Source organism: Uloborus diversus, chromosome 6, assembly GCF_026930045.1.
Source record: "Uloborus diversus isolate 005 chromosome 6, Udiv.v.3.1, whole genome shotgun sequence".
Taxonomy (NCBI): Eukaryota; Metazoa; Arthropoda; class Arachnida; order Araneae; family Uloboridae; genus Uloborus; species Uloborus diversus.
The window spans coordinates 119,428,758-119,450,239 of NC_072736.1; the positions used below are offsets into that span (position 1 = coordinate 119,428,758).

The 21,482-nt window shown below is 31.4% G+C and overlaps 1 protein-coding gene across 2 annotated transcripts in view; it reads right to left on the reverse strand.

Moving 5' to 3' along the window:
- The window catches only part of LOC129224027 (interferon regulatory factor 3-like), a 74,706-nt gene extending 56,185 nt beyond the window's left edge, over positions 1 to 18,521 (reverse strand). Inside the window, exon 1 of one of the 2 annotated variants that reach the window (XM_054858421.1) lies at positions 18,466 to 18,521. The gene's annotated coding sequence lies outside the window, so the exon portion shown is untranslated. The remainder of the gene's footprint in view (positions 1 to 18,465) is intronic. The other variant, XM_054858424.1, reaches the window with a different exon arrangement.
- Positions 18,522 to 21,482: the final 2,961 nt, after the last annotated feature.

The following is a 21,482-nucleotide window of genomic DNA, read 5'->3' on the forward strand; positions in this document are numbered from 1 at the left end:
AATATTTTTTCCTGACTCGACGGGGCGTTTGAGTGAAATACGTACCAATCCCTGAAATGTTTGGAGCTCTCCTCCCCTTTAAGGGGGTATTTTAGTCTAGAGGCTTGATTTTAAGGTGATTTTACGAGCGTAATAGAAAAAAAAACAGTTGCTATTTTCATTTTCCATTTTTATCAGTTTTTTTATTGATACTTTAAAAGTATAAAAATGCATAATAGTTGAAAAAAAAAATAAATCAAAATTGAAGTTTGTGGAGGCTGGCAAAATAGGGACTCTAAAAAAAGGGGGAGGGGGGGGGTCTCCTGGTTGACATGATTCCAATCCTCCAGGTAATCTGAAACATATAGTTAAGGTTACTTCTTATTAAACAAGGATGTAGAATTGTCTGGACGTAGCCAATTTGAAATTTTTTTTTCACAAAGTGGCGTCGTTTTAAAAAAAAAGTTCAATTTTTGACTCTTTTTTTGCACATTGGTACTTTTTTAAAAAATAATAAAAATCAAAAAATACAAAAACCCCTACGTTGAGACAATTTTGATAGTACTAAGAAAGTCTGTATCTAATTTCAAGTAAATCGGTGAATTAGAACTTGAGATATTTTGTCAACCGTATCGAAAAAACTAGTTTCGAGAAAAACACGTTTGAAGTTTACAGTCTCATTTAAGCAAAATAGTTTATTTTACCAAAATTAATTGTAACTCCAAAAATTATTTGAGTTTCCATAAATCCTCTTAGAAACTTATTCTTAAAGGTCTGAACTTTGAGAATATGAAAGAAAAAAAAATTGATTTTTTGAATTTCTAGACTAGAATACCCCCTTAAATCCCTGCCCCTGACCCATCGTTTTCATCGAATTCTGCGAGTTGCTCCCTGGCACAGACAGCCCCCGTTCACATTGATCAAAACGTTGCATTGCGTCGGTTCATAATTTGTTGTTAACCCATGCTGAAAAAAACCGCATTATAGAGAGTCGTAGTCAGATATCGACAATTTTAACGCTGGTTAAATGGGACTATTGCTAAATATCGATAGACTAACAATATAGTTTGCCACCTCATTTTTGCCACCAAATTTGCAATATATCACCAAGTTGGTAAAAGCTTGTCGACATGCCACCAAATGGTCTCCAGTTTATGAGATTACTTCTGTTCTCAATGAAATTAAATTCGATTTGCCACAAAAAACGTAAGGACCCCTTTGGAAACCGGTGGCGTAGCCAAAGTGGGCCCACTGGATCCGGGTCCTCCCGAAATGTTCGTTAGTGACAATACTTATTTATGCAATAATTGGTCTTAGTAACTTTTTTTTCATTTCCTTTAAAAAAACTGCATCCCCCCCCCTTCTCTTTCTCTCTTGAAAATTTCAACTAATATTATCAAGCATAGCCTGAGAGCTTAGGCTTTCGATTTTGAAAATTTTCCGAAGAAAAACACCTACTTCCTGCTCTATCGTTTTTGCATATAACCTAAAACTGCGTTTCTAAAGCTTAAAACTTCAATATCAAAAGCTTTCTGGAGACATATGCTGATTGCTGACCTTCTTTCAAATTTAATCAAAAATAGATTAAAATGCGTTTTTAGAACGTGCATTTCGAAAAATTTTCAAGGGAGGGTCCCCAAACCTCCACCCGTTACTCAACATTACTACGAAAGATAGCCCGGAATTGCGTCTTTCAGATTTTAATTTTGAAAATTATCCTCGGGTCAACTTTCATTTCATTTCATTAAACGGCTCTCAAGATAGCCTAAAATTGTGTCTTTAAAATTTCTATATCACACAGTTTCTGGGAGGATCTCCGATCCCGTAATTTTATCAAAGACAGTCTAAAATTTATTTAAATTTAGGAAAACATTTGGGAAGGCACCCCATTCTCCCTTTCATTTAATGTGAGGAATATTGCCTAAAATTACAATTTCTGACGTCAATTTTGAAAACATTTCCGAGGAAAGTAAGCTTTCCCCTACCTATCCCCCTTCTCCTAACGCCATAAATGATTTAAACTTAAACGCATGGTTTTTTGAAAACACTTTAAACTATATATTCTTTGACTTTAAACTTCTGTTCAAATTCAAATCATGAAAAAATTCTTTAAAAAAATCATAATTTAATTTAAGTATGGTTTATGGTTAAACAATCCCTTGGTAACGTTAGAGTTTAACTAAAAAAACAGCAAACAATTTACCATTAAATGTTTTAAAATATTGATAAAAATTGTAAAAACGCCTTACTGTTTAAGTAGTAGTAAGAGCTTTGTTCGTCATAGAATTAAAAGTAGGCATGGAATTAAGTCCTACCTTTGCGAATGCTAAAAAAATAAATCTATTTTGGATTTCCATGAAATCAGTGTTTTTACAAGTTTAAAATTGATTCAATAGCATCTTCAGTGACTATTTTCTGGGCTATTGGCAACCATAGAGTTTCAATTAGTTCTAACTTCTTTAGAAGACTAAAATGGGTATATTGCCAAATGACAACACGGATGCTTTTAAGGGATAACTAAAATTGTTTTTAGGACTTAAATTTGCAAAAATTTCCTTGGGAGCAAGTTCTATGTTCTAATTTTCACATTGAGTATTTCTCGGGGTTAAACTTATTTTACATTTTATAAATACACCTCCTATAGCTTTTTTTCCCTTCCTTTTTCTTTTTCAATTAAAACTTGATAGAAATTTGATAAAAGAAAGATAAGGGCTGCACTTTCAAGTTTTTTTGAACCACCGCAGAACTATCAAAAACTCGCCCTACTTAAAGACTTAATCAATTTCAGAATCATCAAATCAGAAATCTCTTAATTGAGACCAATGGTCGAAATCTACTCATATAGTTTAGAGAATTTCAGTGTTTAAATTCTATGAGGAGAATGGGTCGTGTGGAAGAAGAAATATATGGGAAAAGACATTTTTGAGGTGTTAAGGAATGAAGACCTATTTAGGGAGCAGAGAGGCCTGGTCAAAAGCACCTAAAGGACGTTTTTCTGCTGTAAATATATACAGAGAAATTAAAATCTCTGATGAGGAAATAACTGAAGATTTTTAATGCTAGAAACGTTTTCCTGTGTAAACTTAAGTGAAGTTCTATAATTTTCAGAAACGTTTCTGAGTATTTCGGAATCCTCTTTCCGCAATTTCCAGAAATGTTTCTGAGTATTCTGTGCAGCTGTGGTTCATGAAAGTTTCGAAAACGTTTCCGAGTATTTCGGAATTCTCCAAACAATTTTCAAAAACGTTTCTGAGAATTTCGGAATCCCTTTTCCGTGATTTTTTCAAAAAAAATAATTCTTTACTATAGTATTGCATGCTTTATCAGTTTCAATTCTTTCATATCTAAGAGCAATGAAACAAGCAATTTTAGAATCATTCGTGGATTTTTTTTTCTGAATTTCTAATGACAAATAGCATGGTTAACTGCATAACATATGCACAGTTATAAATTTTTGAAAATTTATGAAATAATATAGTAGTTTCATTCCCAATCACAAAATCGTCGGGGGAGGAAAGGGGAGTACTTTCTCAATAGTGGGATTGTTTGTTAAACAATCTTAAACTTCAGTTTTTCTCTCAATATTTTCAAGACAAAATTATCAACATATTGTATTTTTAATGCAGAACTTAAAAACATATCTTGTATCAAACTTGATAGCTTTTATTTTCGGATAAAATTTGACAGAACTTACCTACACTTCGCGTTCCAAAATTCATTCACGTCAAGTCAATTTCTTTGACGAACAAAGTGTACCGAAAAGTACCAACAGAGAAATTGATGAATTTAAATATGACACCAAAGTCCCCCTGCTGGAACCATTCGGGTTTATTCTTCTGTTCTTGCCCTTTTCCAGTTTATCACAAATATAGATACTTAATCAAAATAGGTTACTGATTTTATTTTTAGAGTGTGTGCAAAATGCATTATATATTTTATTTATTAAAACATTGAACTCTATTACATGATTATTCCATTTCATATATACGAGAGTCCCCCCCCCCCACACCATAAGAGTGATGGTGCACCCATAAAATGATATAAAGCACCCCCCCCCCTTAAAAAAGCAACCCCTTGAGAATGTCAATGGCACAGTCTGCGTGGTGAACGCCACTCGTCTTCTCCTCATACGTGCATTGCATATTAATAACATAGTATTTAAAAAATGATCACTTTTCAAACGATGACATGAAATAATATTACTTTTTATTTCGGCATGTAAATGCAGCTGTTCCATTTTTGCCACTGACTCATTCCTCCTGACTGTCCTACATTAAACTCCACGAAGGAAATGTTTTTTTCGGAACAACTAATGTCAAGGAATTTTTTTATTGTTAACCACATTTAACAAAATGAATAAGCAGATGAATTAATTGCATAACTATGTTCTTACTAATAGATAACATGGTCATTTTCTAATGGTATAAATATTTTTAAATGAATGAATAAATTTTAATAAAAAAAGATAAATAATACTGGCACATTTTTTGTGAAGCATATTACAATACTAGAAAATATTTGCATTATCATATTTTTAATGAATTAAACAATTGATTTTTTTTTTCTTTTTGAACCAAAATGTATGTACATCCAAGTATTTCGAAATAACTTTTCTGTGATTGCTTTTCAATTATAAATCTTATTTCTTTTGCGTAATTAATCAGTTTCAGTTGGTTACAACAAATAGTACACCGCGCACATAGGTATGTAGGATAACTTTAAATTAATTCGATAAACCCAAAAATAGTTACAATTGGAGCCTCATCAAATGCAAATCAACAAAATATAAGTGTATATAACAACATGTTTTAAAATATTCATTAATACTTACAAGTGAACATGAGCGGAAGAAAATCTAAGTACCTCCATTACAACTGAATAAGTAATCCAAAGGGTTTCGTTTCATTAAGTATAAACACGGGTGTTGAAACTATTCACGCCTGAACACACAATATATATCTAATTATGGTCGCTCTGGAAATTGTAAAGAAGCAAATGGTTATTAACTAACTTAATAGCTGCGTACATCATCGTCTAAAAAAATCAAGGGCAGTCCAAAATGCAAAGGCGTAAAATTAGTTTCGACACATTTTACTACTCTCTTGACATGAAATAACAAGCAATCCAATGCTAAACAGTTGCTGACTGCAGCAACCATAGATAAGAAAAAAATAAGTTCTCGTTATTTCCGACTCATTGGCGCCCGTGTTGGAAGGATGAAATAGGCTTCAAAGCGTTGCGTCATCACTTCCGCTTCTAGATTTCTTGAAATAACAAAAAGCTTTCTGAATAATGAGGAGTTCGCTATTGGATGAAGGATTCCTACTATTTCGGAAACGTTTCCGATATATCCAGAAACGTTTCCGAAATTTGTTACAGTGTAGATTTAAGCAATCGTTTCTTGAAAATACTGATTATTTTAAGGTAAAACACTTATTAGAAGTAAGTCACACACAGTAAAATTAAAAAAAGCCATGATATATAAAATTCCCATTTATAACACTTGTTTATGGAACAATTTTTCTCTTTGGTGGTCTAAATCACGTCAGTAAGTATCTGTTTTGCCATTTATAATCTATTGCTTCATATTTACTTATGACTGCTAATAGTCAGGGACGCCCAAAATTCAAATTTTTGGGAAGGGGGAAATTATCAGTTTACCGGATAAAACTTCAAAGTTTACCGGATATAAAATAGGAGCATGGTACTGCTAGTAGTTTTCTAAATTACCTGTGACAGCAATAATTTAGTAGTTACTAAAATTATGTTTACAATAAATAACATAAATAATCAGAAAACAAATATTAAAGTACTTAAAAAATAATTTACGAGACAATACCAGATATTTACCACCAAAATTTTATAATAGGTTACAAATGTTGTAAAATTTCTGAATTTGAAATGTGTAATATTTACGGACTTTTTAAAAATTTTACCTTCGAAAATTCTATGATTTCTGTATTTTATTGATGTACAAAACGTCCGTAATTAGTTCTTCAGACCAATTTTATTTCCTAAAATCTTCATTATTTTAAGACATAGCTGAGAATTAATGATAATTTTTATGAGTCTCTTGAATCAACATGGATGTCTTAAAATTTTTGCATCGAATGCGATCGGCAAAGTTAGAAGTTTAAAAGTCTTCAACTACACAATAAGACATATAAGGAGAGTTAAAAAGAATGCTAAATACATAATTATAAATGTCCAAAAGGTAAAATCACAAGGAAAAGAAAAATGAGCGAGTATTAAAGAAGCGGATGGAATCGGATTTAGAAATGTGTGAAAAATTGAGATTAACACGTAATACTCAAAAAATCAGTAATCCAACGTCATTAAGCACAAAAATTGCAAAAAATTTTCGTGTTTTGGTGTTACAAGGAACACCTTTTTCAATTCAAAGAGGTGTGCGCTTCTGGATGAAAAGTCATCCGAGAAAGCTCACACCTCTTTGCATTGAAAAAGGTGTTCCTTGTAACACCGAAACACGTGTCTGCAATTTTTTGCAATTTTTGTGCTTAATGACGTTGGATTACTGATTTTTTGAATCTTCAGCACAAAGGTATTTATTCGTTAACACGTAATAGCGTAAAAAATAGCCAAGATGCGTAAGTTTAAGCTAATGTGTAGAATTCGATAAATATGCATGTTCTTGAACTCAAAAACCAAGACCAATTGTCAATTTCCATGATTTTTGAGCACTTTTTGCCGAAAATTATGACTTTCCATGACCATTTTTGATCATAGCCGAAATCCATGACTTTCTAGGTGCATGGACACCTTGCCCTTAGTAGTATTGAAAACTTATGCTACCAATTTCCTATATCTTGGTAATTTACTCGTCCATCTTATAATTTTGCTCGGGAAAATGTTCTTAAAATTGGAATAGAAAGCGAACAAAATCGAATTTTCGAAAAATCGCTTCGAGCTGCACACCGCCATGCTACAAACTAACTTTGTGCCAAATTTCATGAAAATCGGCAGAACGGTCTAGGCGCTATGCACGTCACAGACATCCAGACAGACAGCGATCCAGATATACAGACAGACAGACTTTCAGCTTTTTTATTAGTAAAGATGATTTCGTAGTGATAATAATTATTCAGTTCATACTTACCGAAGTTCACATGTAGAATACTTATATAAGTACATTCATTTTCTTTTATTTTTTACATTAGCGTACAAAAAATACAAATACAAATTTTCTACTAAAACCTTTTTATTTTATCCTAAGTACATATGTACTTTGAAGAAAAAAATATACAATAAAAATGTGATTAATATATTGGTACTTAATGTAACTATCATATTGAATCAATTTTATCCATCAGTTAGTTGAATTTAAAGTGAGTAATATGAATTCTAAGGAAAGGATGTCAAATGGCCACTACTGACTCATGCATGTGGCCACTACTGAAAATCTCAGATTTTGTAGTGGCCACTATTGGATCAAATTTGAAGTTCGGGAAAAACTGGATAAAATATTGAAAAAATTGAAATTCTTGCATTTTTAGAAAATGGTACGATTTAGGAATGCTTGGGCTACAATACGTTCATTGAGTTAAAAAATTGGAATTAATATTGTAGACCCACAGTTTAAAAAAGACATAAAATATGCTTAACTGTGGCCACTACTAGTGCGTTACCTTAATTCATACAAAAAGGTTATTTTTCATTGAAAAAGCATCTGGAATAACAAATACTGAGAGTCGAAGGTATGAGACAGCTGCATTTATGCCGAAATCCTCATATAAATAATAGCCGATGATCGAGTAGCCCGCGTGTTTCAACAATGAAACTCGTGCCACGGCATGATAATTTGATAATGTGTTTTGGTAATGTTTAACATGCAGGGAAAGGCTTTATTGTGACAAGGCTGAATTCGATCCGGTAACTTAACTGTTTTACTGGTAAGACTGTGTCATTTCAGGGGAATGAAGAAGCGATAAAATGGTCAACAATGAACGTTACCTACTGGAGTTTAGGGTTAATCCACTGGAGTTAGGGTTACAATTTCAACTATGAAAATATCACCAAACAGGCAATGGCTTCGTTCAAATGTATCAGCAATTTTCACCCGTCATACCTTGACGGGCGACTTTCTAGTATAATAATAATAAAAAGCTATTTCTTATTCTGTAGATGCAACAAATTAGAATTTAAAAGAAAATGTCTTGAAGCATTTTCTTTCGGCAAAACTAAGTTGTCCCATTCCTCCCGTCATCCTTCCGACTCTCCCCAATAGGTGCATAACTGATTTCAATCAATAATAATTGAGCAATTACAAATATTTAGCATAATTTAAAACAAAGTCCATAGATTAATAACGGGGCAATTCCATGTAAGACGGAATAACATTTTGGAGGAAAAACGATTGTCTATAAGTGATTAGAGTGAAGTAATTTTTACTAAAACTGACATTTTTTCCCTTTGCATTTCATTGTCAACAATTAAAATATAAAAAATAAAACAGAAAGATTAATTTTTATAGCTATATTTTTCATTTTTTAATGCTGTTTTCTGTTTCATGAAAAATGACATTTCTGTCAACCAAACTTTTGGAGAGAACAAAACGAAATTCCTGGGAATTCTGTATACATTATTTCTTTGAACTGACGAGTACTTTTAAAATACAGAAGTAACTAAAAGAAACTGTTAATCTGAATAATGTTTTACGCATCGCTAGTTACGCACCGCAAAGTTTGATTTGCCTTGTGACGGAATGACATAAATTTTCTAAGTCCACTGATTAGTAATATTTTAAATGAAAAAACTACTGCGCTAGACTCGTATAAAGTTAGTAAATAAAGTATAATGCGTGAAATAATTTATAAAATCATTCCAATAAATATTTGAAGTTTCAATAATTGAAAATTCGACCAGCGACAACCCTATAATTGGACCACTTTTGCTTGGGCAATCCCATACCATCGGTTTTGTAATAGTTTTACCTACATCTTTTAAAAATAGGGGAAGGTTACCTTAAATGAACCGGTTCCATGACTGGACTTCGAAGATATTTTCCTCACCAGAGCTTTCTCAGGAACGAAATCAATTTTACTGTATTCTTTTGTCTAAAAACAATCCAATGCAGAATCATCAAGGAGCTTGAATCAATACATCATATTGTAAAACGCCCAAATAGGATTTATACTGTTCACTTACTAATTATTGACTCTTACATTTCGCTTTTACATGCTTTGAATATTACTGAATAACTAAATGGGAACATTGACTTGAAAGAGTACATTTTCAAGTACAATTCGCAATATTTAAAGTTTCATCATGAATCGTCACAGCAGTGACAACTATGAGAACATTCAAAATAACGCAGTTGCTATCATTGAAACACTAGGTGCTTCTATGAATGAACCAGCTAACAAAGTGGTTCATTCTTGGAATCTTATAAATATTATTGAAGATTTAGCTCAATTTTCTTTAATAATTGATCAATCTTTTGAAACAAATGTGATAATGATGGAAAAATATTTTTAAAATAAGTTTTGGAAACTCCCCTCAGTTATCATATTTTCAACATAAAAACTTGTGTAGTCGATTCAGTATTTGTTAAAGTACATTTTAATACCGTTTTAAGTACGTTTGTTGTTCGAGAAAAATACCGAAATAAGTGAAATAAAACCCGTGGACAACTGAGGGCATGCAACGAGCTATAGCAAAATCCTTGTTGTCAAGGAAAATCTTTGTGGATTAAATTTTTTGAACTTGGATGAAACAAGACTCCCATTTGTTCAAAAGAGGCCTTATGAAATTTTAGCTAAGAAGAGTAAGTCACATGTTAGAAAATTTCAAATGGAGAGCGAGGTGTGGTGAAAACAGCTGCGTTGTGTGAGTCCTGAGGGGTTTTTATGTTTCTCCTGTCATAAAAAAAGAATTTAAACAAAAAAAAATTTTCTCTTTTTGAACAACTTACTATTATTTGTAGTATTTGTTTATCCCTTGTAAATAACTATTTATATTTTATGGTTTGATTTTCTTATTTGAGAATGTGGTCCATCGATTGAAACTCATTGGTCCATCCATAGCAACTGGTTCCCATGAATGTGGACCACATACTAAAATAAGATAAATAAATACCTTTGTGCTGAACAGTAAAGTAAAAAAAACGTTAAAAAAAAGCAAAAAAGTAATGAGCTCATTACTTTTTGCAGTGAAAAAGGCGTTCCCTGTAACGCCATAACACGTGTCTGCTGTAATTGGCAAATTTGTACTTTTTTTAACGTTGTTTTTCTTACTTAACATACTAAAATATCTTTTTAATTTTTATTCTTTATTGAATACAGTTAGCATAAAAGTAAATATTTTTATTAAAGGGAGAAATGTACTGAGTAATTATTCCTATCGTCAATAAAAGTTTGAGTCTGAACTACTTTCTAAAAAAGGTCAAAAGTGTTATGTGATTCATTGACGGCAACCTTCCTCTCTAACTTATGTAGAAATCCGATGAGGGCAAAATTACTCATTTTTAAGGCACCTTTGAGGCTCTGATAACCCTGATTAGGGACCGAAAAAAGGTAGGCAACCTTATTTAATAGTTTTATCTCCATCTTTTACCCTTCATTTATGATAACAATTTTCGGAAACTCGAAGAAGTAAATTATTTATTTTTAGGCACCTTTCAACCAATGGCAAATCTAATTAGTTCACGTGAGAGAAGTAGAAATTCTTATTTTCGCGTTTTACTTACAACTTTTACTCTTCATCTAAGGTAACAATTTTTGGAAACTCGATGAGGGTAGGTCAAGCCTAGTGGGATCTTGTTCTATAAACCATCCTCTAACCGTTCTATAAACCATGCTATAATACCCTGTCACCGTGAATGACCCTGAAACTTAAATCTAACGTGAGAAAGTCATGGAAAGCTCTATTTTTTAGCTTTACAATATTTTTTGAATTTTAACTCTATTATAATTTTATTTGTAAAAAAACACTTTCCCTTTTTTCCCCTCGCATATTTAGAGTTTATTTACTGGCTTATATTTTGAACAATTTTTAAAATAGAAATCTAGAAATTGGAGGGATTACTTATCTTGCCATATGTGCCCTTCGTGCCATTTGTTATTGAAATCGGAAATGGTGAGGCCAAGAAGGTGACTTATCTGACAAGGAATTGCTCATAAGCACAGCCGCGTGACGGGGTAAGATTGCGAAGGATGGTTTACCCCTTTTAATAGTATTTTCAGAAAAAATCCTGAAACGCGTTAATTTTAGTTTGTTTAGTTTTTTCAAATTTCGATTTATTATTTGAATTTTTGTAATTAAAATTTAAAAAATAAAAAAATATATTGTTCTTTCTAATTTCCAATTATCCAATATTTAGGGGTAAATTTCACACCATTAAAGGTGTTTGTTTCAGATAAACATGGGTAAAAAAAAACACGGGTTCAATGTTTGTAGTAAGTAATCTATCGATGTGCAAAGTTTAATTCCTATAGGTGATTCATACTTGGGAAGGGTTGCTTGTAAGTGCGATACAGAATTCAGAGAAACAACGTAACATTTTGAGATTACTAATCTGTGAAACTTCTAACAGCTCGTGCTGCAGATGGAACCTTTTCTATCGTCAAATATAAAAGATTTATTAGACATTTGAAAATTTTCATCATGATTTATACATTCACTTCTTGATTCAGAATCTGGTCTGCTTGGGGGCCAACAAATAGAAATTAATACCCTCTCTCATTTTCTCACATTGTGGAAAAGAATATCCTACAAATTATTGCTTCGCAAGAGCGTAGATTGTTATCTCCTTCATTCCAAATAAGGAATAACCGTTTTTCTTAAAAAGCGCTTTTATAAAATTACATTTCTTACCGCAATCTGGCTAACTTTCCATCCTTGATTTTTTTTATCTATGAAACAACTGATAACAATATTTTTGCATTCACAGAGCACTATAAGAATTATATGATGATTATGTAGTTCGGATTTACTGGCGCGTTAGTTGCAGATTTCAGAAAGAGCAATCAATACATTTTAAACGAACATTAATAAAGCTGATCTATTCTTTAAGAATCTATACGTAATTAACAAAATGACATGAATGAAACATGTATGGGTAATTTCACTTCTCTCAACTCACCAAGTCACGTAACCCATGTTCTCGGATTCCGATTAAATTTGGTGTACTTAATATCTGACAAGTAATCATGTGCATTTTTTGTGTCCTGTAAACTTTTGAAAAAAAAAAAACAAACTTTATGTCATTCAACTAAGCATCTGTATTCATATCTACACCTTTCATAAATTGCGTCTAACACGGAAATCATTCAACCACACCGAAATTTTACACAATTGTTATTAAAAGCATAATTATTTTATAAAAGAATATTTTTAACTTTTATAATTTGAGTAACATTATTTTAATGAAAAATAAATTTAACATGACAAGTAATTTTCTTCGGTGAGAAACATCAGTTGACAAAAGTGGATTTTTCAGTAAGAGGCAGAGGATTCAATAATGTAAATATTTAAATGAGAGCTAAATGTGTGTTTTATCATTGTAAAGAAGAAAGTATGCAGCTTTTTTGGTTTTACGGTTGATAATATGCAATAATACATTTTTACCTGTAATTTTCGGGGGGGAAAAAGGTTACCAAAAGATAGTGTTTTTAATTTGACTTAAAATGAAATATTTTTATGGCTAAAATACATTTTCAACATCCTTCTATAACTGCAAAAAACATATTTTTTTTTACAACGTATGATAGTTAGAGGATGCGAAAAGAAAATAGTTTGGTAGTATCGTGTCATAAATAACATTTGTGGAAAAAAATATTTCTGAATACATTTCCTGCAATTAATACGAGGATAATGTGTCTTGCAAATGTGTTGGCATACCAAAAAAATGATTTATTGCAATCTTGCAGTCCTTGAAGCTTATGATTGAGTTTTCGGTGAAAGTAAACTGTCAATGGTTTATTTTATTGGGTCTTATTGATGTCACATTGTAGCGAAATTTTCAGCATATTGATACTGTGCATATTCACCTCAATTTCAAGGAAATAGTACAATTACAGAACCTTAACCTTTTGTTAGTTTTAGTGTCACAGGCAGCATGTAGGAGTACGCAGGCAGTCGTATTAGAAAAATATTCAAAGAAAAGTGCATTACATAATGTCAGTTTTACATCATGGGAAAAAAGAAAATCATAAATTTAAAAAAACGATACTTCGAGAGTACGTACAAGTTTATTTTTGAGGCATAATTCCGGTTTTTAATGAGCAAAATACACTTGTAGAAGCTTTAAAATTATGTAACTCTTCTGTATACAGTCGGACTTCCATATATCGAAGTAGCAAATTGCCGGAAAAAAGTTCGATATGTAGAAATTTCGATACATAGAAACGATATTAGTTTATCATAAAAATCTTCTAAAACATTAAAATAATAGCTAATTTTCGTGCATGAAACCCAATTTCTAATTTATACGAGCATCGCATTAAATGAAAGTTAATAATTGAAAAATTAACAGAAATTAAATACTTTTGCGCCTTCATACATCTTCATTCTTCGGCAATTCTACTTGATCCGCAACATTAGGGGATTTCCGTTTTGACAATGTAATCGAGAGAAAAGTAAAAAATCTATCTATTTAACTTGAATGATTTTTACTGAAGCTAAAAAGACTAGAAAAGATAATCAACAGACAAAAGGGATAACTTGAAACTGATTTGACAATGTTACTCGTAACAAATAAGATTTGAAATAAACTTGAAGAAATTTAAGAACTCCAGAACGGAACAACGACCTATCTACACACCCCTCAACCTCAAATTCCTTATTAGTTTCATAGCAACGGTAAGTGAACATAATTTTCTCCCCTAAACTTCACTTTTCATGAGACAAACAGTCTAAAGTGGAAAAAAAAATCTACGAATGTCTGGACATTTTTTTCGATATATAGAGATTTTTTCGATACATAGAAACAATTTTTCTATGTTATAAACATGGAAATTTGCTGGGATTTCGATATATAGAAAATTTCGATATGTGGAAGTTCGATATACGGAGGTTCGACTGTATAAACATTGGCAATTATGTATATATAGAGGAACATGTCAAAACTTCCTTACTTCATGGGCAGTAAAATAATGGCGCTGATGACATCAGCGGTATGGATATATACGTGAGGGTGGAGCAAAAAAAGACAAATTTTAATTTTTGAGGTAACATGTGAAATACAAAATCATATGTAGAAATGATAGTTATTTCACGAAATATTTTAATGACAAATTCAATAATTATTTAATTTTTTTGTTCGGTAATTTTAATACTAAATCTTTCATGTGCTTACACGTATGGGTCATTCTTTGAAAAATAGTTAGGGGAATGTGAACTAGTTAAGATGACTGAGCTTTCTCAAAATGAACAAATTGGAACTTTGTTTGAAATTTTACAGTACATAAGGAAAGAACATTGTATTTTATAATAAAAGTTGCATTGAAAAAGTATTTTTAATTTTTGGCGCTAAGTTTGCACCTTCAAAAAAAAAAGAAAAAAAGTGGAAATGTTCACTTTTTTTTATGGGGCAAAGAGAAAAATAAACTATTTTTGTAATGAAATATTTTTTTCTTAGATTATGAAACATATTTTTGATCAAATAAATCAGTATAAGGGCAGTTCTCAAAAGGCGGGAACAAAAAAGTTAACTTTGAGCAATTTCAAAAATTTTCAAATTTGACATCAATTTTGCTTTTATTCTATAGCATGCATACCTAGAACACAATATTTGAACATGAAAAGACAGCAGGTACTTGTAAAAATTGTTAATTAGCAAATTAAATCAGCAGTCTGTAGGTAAAAGATTTTGGACATTGTTGTCCTGTAGGTAACGTGAGGGTGGAGCAAAAAAAGACAAATTTTAATTTTTGAGGTAACATGTGAAATACAAAATAATATGTAGAAATGATAGTTATTTCACGAAATATTTTAATGACAAATTCAATAATTATTTAATTTTTTTGTTCGGTAATTTTAATACTAAATCATCATATGGGACATCATCATAATGTAAGTTTCACCATTTTTGACAATTGTTAATCTGATTTTTAACTTTTCAAATGAAAATTATATTTACTACTTTTTTAATTTTGCAATTTAATAATAAAAAGGATATTAATGAAGTACTTGAATGGCTATACATACTGCTCTTTACATATAATACAGCTTTGGAATGATTTTGAAGAAGTTGATGAAAGGTTAAAACAAAGCTTCAAATTAAAAATAATACAAGTGTAAAAAGTGACATCAGTTTTAATAAAGAATATTTTTTCTAATGTCATAAGACTTTAAACGATGTCTAAAAAAAAATTATTGAAAAAAGAAATTCGTATTTCTATTTGGAGATCGTTAAATTATGTTTCCAAAAGAAAGAAGAGAAAAAAAAATTCTGAAATAATAAAGCGGGGGAAAAAAAATTGCTGGCGCAGGTGATAAAGTTGCCAAAACTGGTGCAGCTGACGATAAACTACATTTGTCAAACTGGAACTCCCCTCTGGTAACCTTTAGCTTATCGTATACTGTGTTGTCGCTAACGGAGGTTTGCTTGGCGATTTTAGCGCAAAATGGCTTTTGTTGCGATCATAACCAGCCATGTTTGTACTGTAATTTATGTATTGTTCAATGTGTAACTTATTAATTATGTAAAACAACAATGGATTAAAGAAGATAACATTATAATAGCCTTTTTTATTGAGGTTAGAAGACAGTGGATCATCAAATATTATGAATAAACGGTCAGAATTATCGGCGTCAAGATCGTAACGCCATTTGGACATATCACATGTACGTTTAAGAAAATTATTTTTCTTCTAAGATACTGCATAAAAGCTTATGAAAACACTTTTAAACAATTAAAAATTGATTCTGAGGATCGAAAAATACCTTTAAAACATATAAATCATATATTTAGTTCTCAAATAATAGCATTGTCAAGATCGTAACTTTTGGGCATACATCAAACTGCCAACTTCCATTTTTTCTAAAATTGTTTACAACGTAAATAATCTGTCTTTAAATTTTTAATTTGTTGAAAATATTATCAAAAAAATATTCAGTTTGAGATTCATGGTCTTAATTTTTTTTTTTTTTTTTTGAAACGTATGGAAATAATTAAAAAAAATTTTTTTTTTAATGGTACATTTGCTCAGTTAACGTTTTGGTATGTCCAAAATTGTGCCTTTTAGCAAAGAAAATATTTTTTTAAGGGCATTTGAAGAGCATTTTTTCCGTAATTTATGTCAATTCTTGTCTCTATACAGTATTATAATTAAACTGAAAAATTTTTGAGTTAATTAAAATGAAAGTTATTTGGTGTTGAAGCTTCAAAGTTGAGGTCTGTGTTTGCTCCTACCTTTTGAGAACTGCCCATAAAGGTTTAATGAAAAAATGAACAGATAACGAAACAATAAACTAATAATGAAATAAATCAACAAATTAATATGTGAGGAAAAATAAATGACTGAGTAGAAGAGTGAATGAATCAGAAAATAAGTGAATGAATGAATAAATATGTGAATTACTAAAGGAAGGAATGTGAATTAATTAGTAAGATTTAGTAAATGATTGAGTTAATAAACAAAGTAAACTATTTCACTTTGTCCCGCATGAACTTGACTGATTGTAGAAAGTATTTAAAATACAAATAATCACTGTATTAACGAAATGAACATTTCACCGAATATTAGAAGGTCTCAATTAATATTTAAAATGTTAATCAAAAGGATTTTATCATTTTATAATAACAAAAATAATTTTTTGACTTATAACAAAACCCTCATGTATATAATAGCGAATGATCGAGTAACGCTCCTGACGTCACCAACAATGAAACTCGCGCAATAGGTTGCTAGACGGCATTATTTCATTGTTGCATCACTTAAATTAAATATTTTTATTTATAATTAGATAATTTTTTTGACAGTGTTTGAGAAGCAAAGAAGTGATTGTTTTAACAAATAAAACTAGATCCAATAAGCAACTGATTTGCTGGTCAGACATTGAGTAAAAATAACTTGACGGTCCGTTTTAAGTTCAAGCCCTTCTGGCAATGATGAATTTAACTTTTTCCCAATCAATGTTATAGATTTTTCTCTCATATGTATCTATTTGAACAAGTCAAATTTTACAGTAAATATCTCTAATAAAGAAGCAATTTGTACCCGTCATACCATAACGGGCGATTTTCTAGTATTACAATAAGAGTATCACTTTTTGAAAATTGTCTGTATTATCATATACCTTGGTGGTATTTGTGTCCGGACTGGAATAGACTATATGTGTTACAGGTAGTCCTAAAAGTAGAGTAAATATATCACCCTTTAACTTTTCCCCGCTGTTTCATTTTACCTCACATTCCCCTACAAATCAAAGTCGACACTTTTGATTTTTTATGAATTTATTATTCTTATTTCCTTTTTTTTTTTCAGTTTTAATAGCTAGACCATAATTTTAAAATTGATACTCCATTTATTTTTGCACAATCAAGTTTCAGTGTTTTGCACATAACTAATTTATGAAGGTTGTACAAATATTTTGAACACTGTTACTTAAAGAGTGTAGCAAAGTGGACAGCTAAGCCTTCTAACCATGAAGAAAAGTTATGCAGAACAAACATAAAATGAAACAATGATGCTGAAACTTATTCTGTTTGAAATTTAAAGAAAGCAATACGTTAAAAAAAATCATTAATGCAAATGTAACATAACGGAAGTTATGAATCTCAAAATTACTATCAGAAAAAAATAGAATTACTCTCACTTTGTTTTTTAACAATTAAAATGAATTCAAAGTGGCTAATTAGGCACAGACGTTGCACTTACGTAATCTTAAAAATACAGTGGTTCCCAAAAGTGTTCGTACAACTGCGACTTTCAATGAAATAGGCCCCTATCCATCGGTTAGAATTAATATTTTGGATTAGGTATTTTATTATAAGATCTATGATATATTTTTAACAAAACTACATGAAAACTTCTAATAAAACATTAAAACATAATTTTTAAAAAATCAAAAACCAAAAATTGCCGGAAATTTTATCTCATTTTCGAAAAATCGCTTCGAGGTGCACACCCCCCTGCTACAAACTAACTTTGTGCCAAATTTCATGAAAATCCGCCGAACGGTCTAGGCGCTATGCGCGTCACAGAGATCATGACAGAGATCCGGACAGAGAGACTTCCTGCTTTATTATTATTATTAATAATAATAATTAAAAGGAGAATCAATAAAAAGTGCTTAATTGGTGGTAATTAATAAAATTGATCTTAAAAAGTGTCGGACACAGTTTATACTATTTTCGCGAAAATAACACCCATACATTGACACAAATGTAAAAATAAAATCTTAAAATTACTGAAGATTGGAAAAGATAAACGAGATGCATAAATATTAATTTTTAAATTTCGGAAAGAAAAATTAGCAACGTTAAAATCTAAGTTGAAATTGCAGCTCAAAGTTTTATCTTACCTTCTGTAAGGCTTTCCGACCGTATATCAACTGTACAAAAATTCTGAAGAAATTGAAAATACTGCACCCTTAATTTCAAAGAAAACACTAAATTGAAAGTGATTTCACTTTTCAAAAGACCGCTAATAAATGGATCACTTTCGCGCATGAGCATTTTAGTTTCGAAACCAAATAGTAGTTCTTATCGCCAACGATGAATGAAAGGCTTTAACCCTGATATCGGGGTGACGTATGTGAATGTTGTGAGTAGAAGAGAAGAAAGAGGAGCTGAGGAATATCAAGTTAATAAATAGTATTTTTAAATTAAATTGATGAAATAACTTGAATAATGTTCGCCTTCTCCCCGCCCCCCTTCCCTCCCCCTTTTTTTTTTTTTGGAAAGAGAAAAGTAACAAATGAGAGAAATAAGAAAAAATAATGATAAATAAATAAATAATCGTAATAATATTTAATTAGCAAACGTTTTTCATATTCATGAACTTATATTCATTACGTTGTAACTTAGATACTTGCTTGATATTATACAGTTTTCAAATTCATTTTAGTCTATCGTTACACTCAATGCACTAAATCATGAATTACGGGGCTTGTTTCTAATCTCTATTTGCTGCAAAAATCAAGAAATTTTCCCAATCACGCCCACTTGCTTCCCTCTGCACTGTAGCTAGAACAGGGGTGAATTAGTGCCGAAATGCCGCTCCGGTACTGATATTCTAGGAGAATTAATTTTCCTTTGACACAAGTCAAGTTTTCATTGGATTTTCATTTTAACAATAAGCTCTTTCTGTGTTTTTGTTTCGTAATGTATCACTTGTCTAAAACTAGTAATGGAATCATCTAATAAACGAGCTGATGTGAGCATCACATGACTTCCTTTTATTCCAATTTAATGTCATTTCCCCATTACTGGCAATTTTAATGTGATTCACTAGTTTACTCTCTAAATATCACCAACAATGGCCAAATTGAAACAGATTTTTTTAAAAATCGCCAAATTTGTCGCTAAGTTTGCGACAAAACTTGGCGACCAAAAAACTGGTGATATATCGCCAATTGTCCGCCAAATTATAACACCACTTGAGCTTACATCGAAATTAACAATGATTTCCCCCCAAAAAGGGGCAAAAGACCCCTTTAGAAATACCCGAATGCAACCAAAAGGGGAGGTGCACAACTAGACCCCACTAGGAGTCTACGTACCAAATTTCAACTTTCTAGGACATACCGGTTTTGAGTTATGTGAGATATATACGCACATACGCACATACACACATACGCACATACATACATACGTACATACAGACGTCACGAGAAAATTCGTTGTAATTAACTCGGGAATCGTCATTACGGATATTTCGCGCGTCTATACGTTTTTAGGCACTTATCCACGTGTGGTCGAGTCGAAAAAAAACCTCAATATTCATTCGGGGGTGAGTGAAATGGAAATTAAGGTCGATTTTTGAGTGAAATTTTTTTTGGCGAATCTAGTACTTCCTTTTTTTTTTGTAAAAAGAAGTAAAAATACGTTAAAATCATTCTCATAAGCAAGAAATCAGTCTCAATCACCGTGGAACACGAATTTTATCCCGAAACAGTCCTTATATTTATAGAAATTAGCACTTTAGGATAGGTAATACTGGATTCTGAAAGGGACTTTAACCCTCCTCCCCCCTCAAGCTTATAGACTCCACAGTTACAGAGCAGCTAAGATGTTGTTTGATGAAACACTAGGACAGTGGTTCTCAACCAGTGGGTCGCGACCCCAAAGGGGTAATGAAGCATTTCTTACGAGGTCGCGACATTATTTCCATTTATAAAATGATATTACAGTTTTAAAACTATTGCACAAGAAAACAGTTGCTTTTTTTTCCTTTTCTTTTTCTTTTTCTTTTTTTTTTTTCATCTTCCTCTGTACCAATGTTAATTGTTGTTAATTTTATTAATAAAAACACATTGTTTAGATTTTTGTTTTAAAACATCCATTTTTATTAAAATTTGATTATATTTATTATGTGTCTCTTTTCTTTAAAGAACTTGATTTTTATCATTTATCGTTATGACAAATGTATGTTAAAACGGGAAAATCAGTATGTATGAGCAAAAATTTTGAAAGTGCAGAAAAATATTTTATAAATTATGGTAGTAATTTCATTTTTTTTTACATCACATATGGGGTCGCAGGCTGTTTAACTGGAAAAAGACGACGTGCAAAAGGTTAGGAACCACTGCATTAGGAAAATATCAAACGTAAAAATATCAAAATTCACATGCGTGATTTTTTTATTTTTTCTATACTCAAGAACCATTTAGTTTACTTTTAATCATATTCATTTTTACTTTCGCTCCTACAATAAATAGCTTCTTATCACTCCGAAACTTGCGGTTTAGTCTGAGCCATTTTTAAAATAAGAACGATCTCTCAAAGTAGAAAACTATTCATCCGACTACGTATCTGCGGTTTCAGTGTATCAGTTCGATAACTTTTGTGAAGATTAACGTGCATTTGTAGTAGTTTTTGTTCCGATTTCTTCTTTTCACTATTGAAAACAAAAGTGAAAATCCGTTCTGTAAGAACGTACAAGTGGCTCTGATAAGTTGAAGCTTTACCTTGACAGTGTTTTCTCATTTTTGGGGCGTTCTGTGAAAAAGGGGCGGGTCACTGGCGCGAATTTGAGCTGGAATACTTTCGCAAAACTACTGAATATGGAGGTAACTCCACTCAACTCAGCACCAATAGCTCTTACCTGTTGTCCTAAAAAACTTAAACATTGTCAAGGTCAAGCAAAGTCATGCAGAAGAGCTTTTCTTCAATATCAAAGATGGTCATTGACCAGAAGACCTGAATGTTAAGTTCTTCAATGTAACGACGAAAAAGTCTAAACTGCTCAATTCCATGCAAAAGAAAACTGGCAGCCCCATGCCGGCCCTCGTGGATACAAGTGATATAGGTATGAGATTAATGTTTTTTTCGATACGTATTTGGTAGTTCGTCCTTTGTTTAATGTGAATTTAATTAA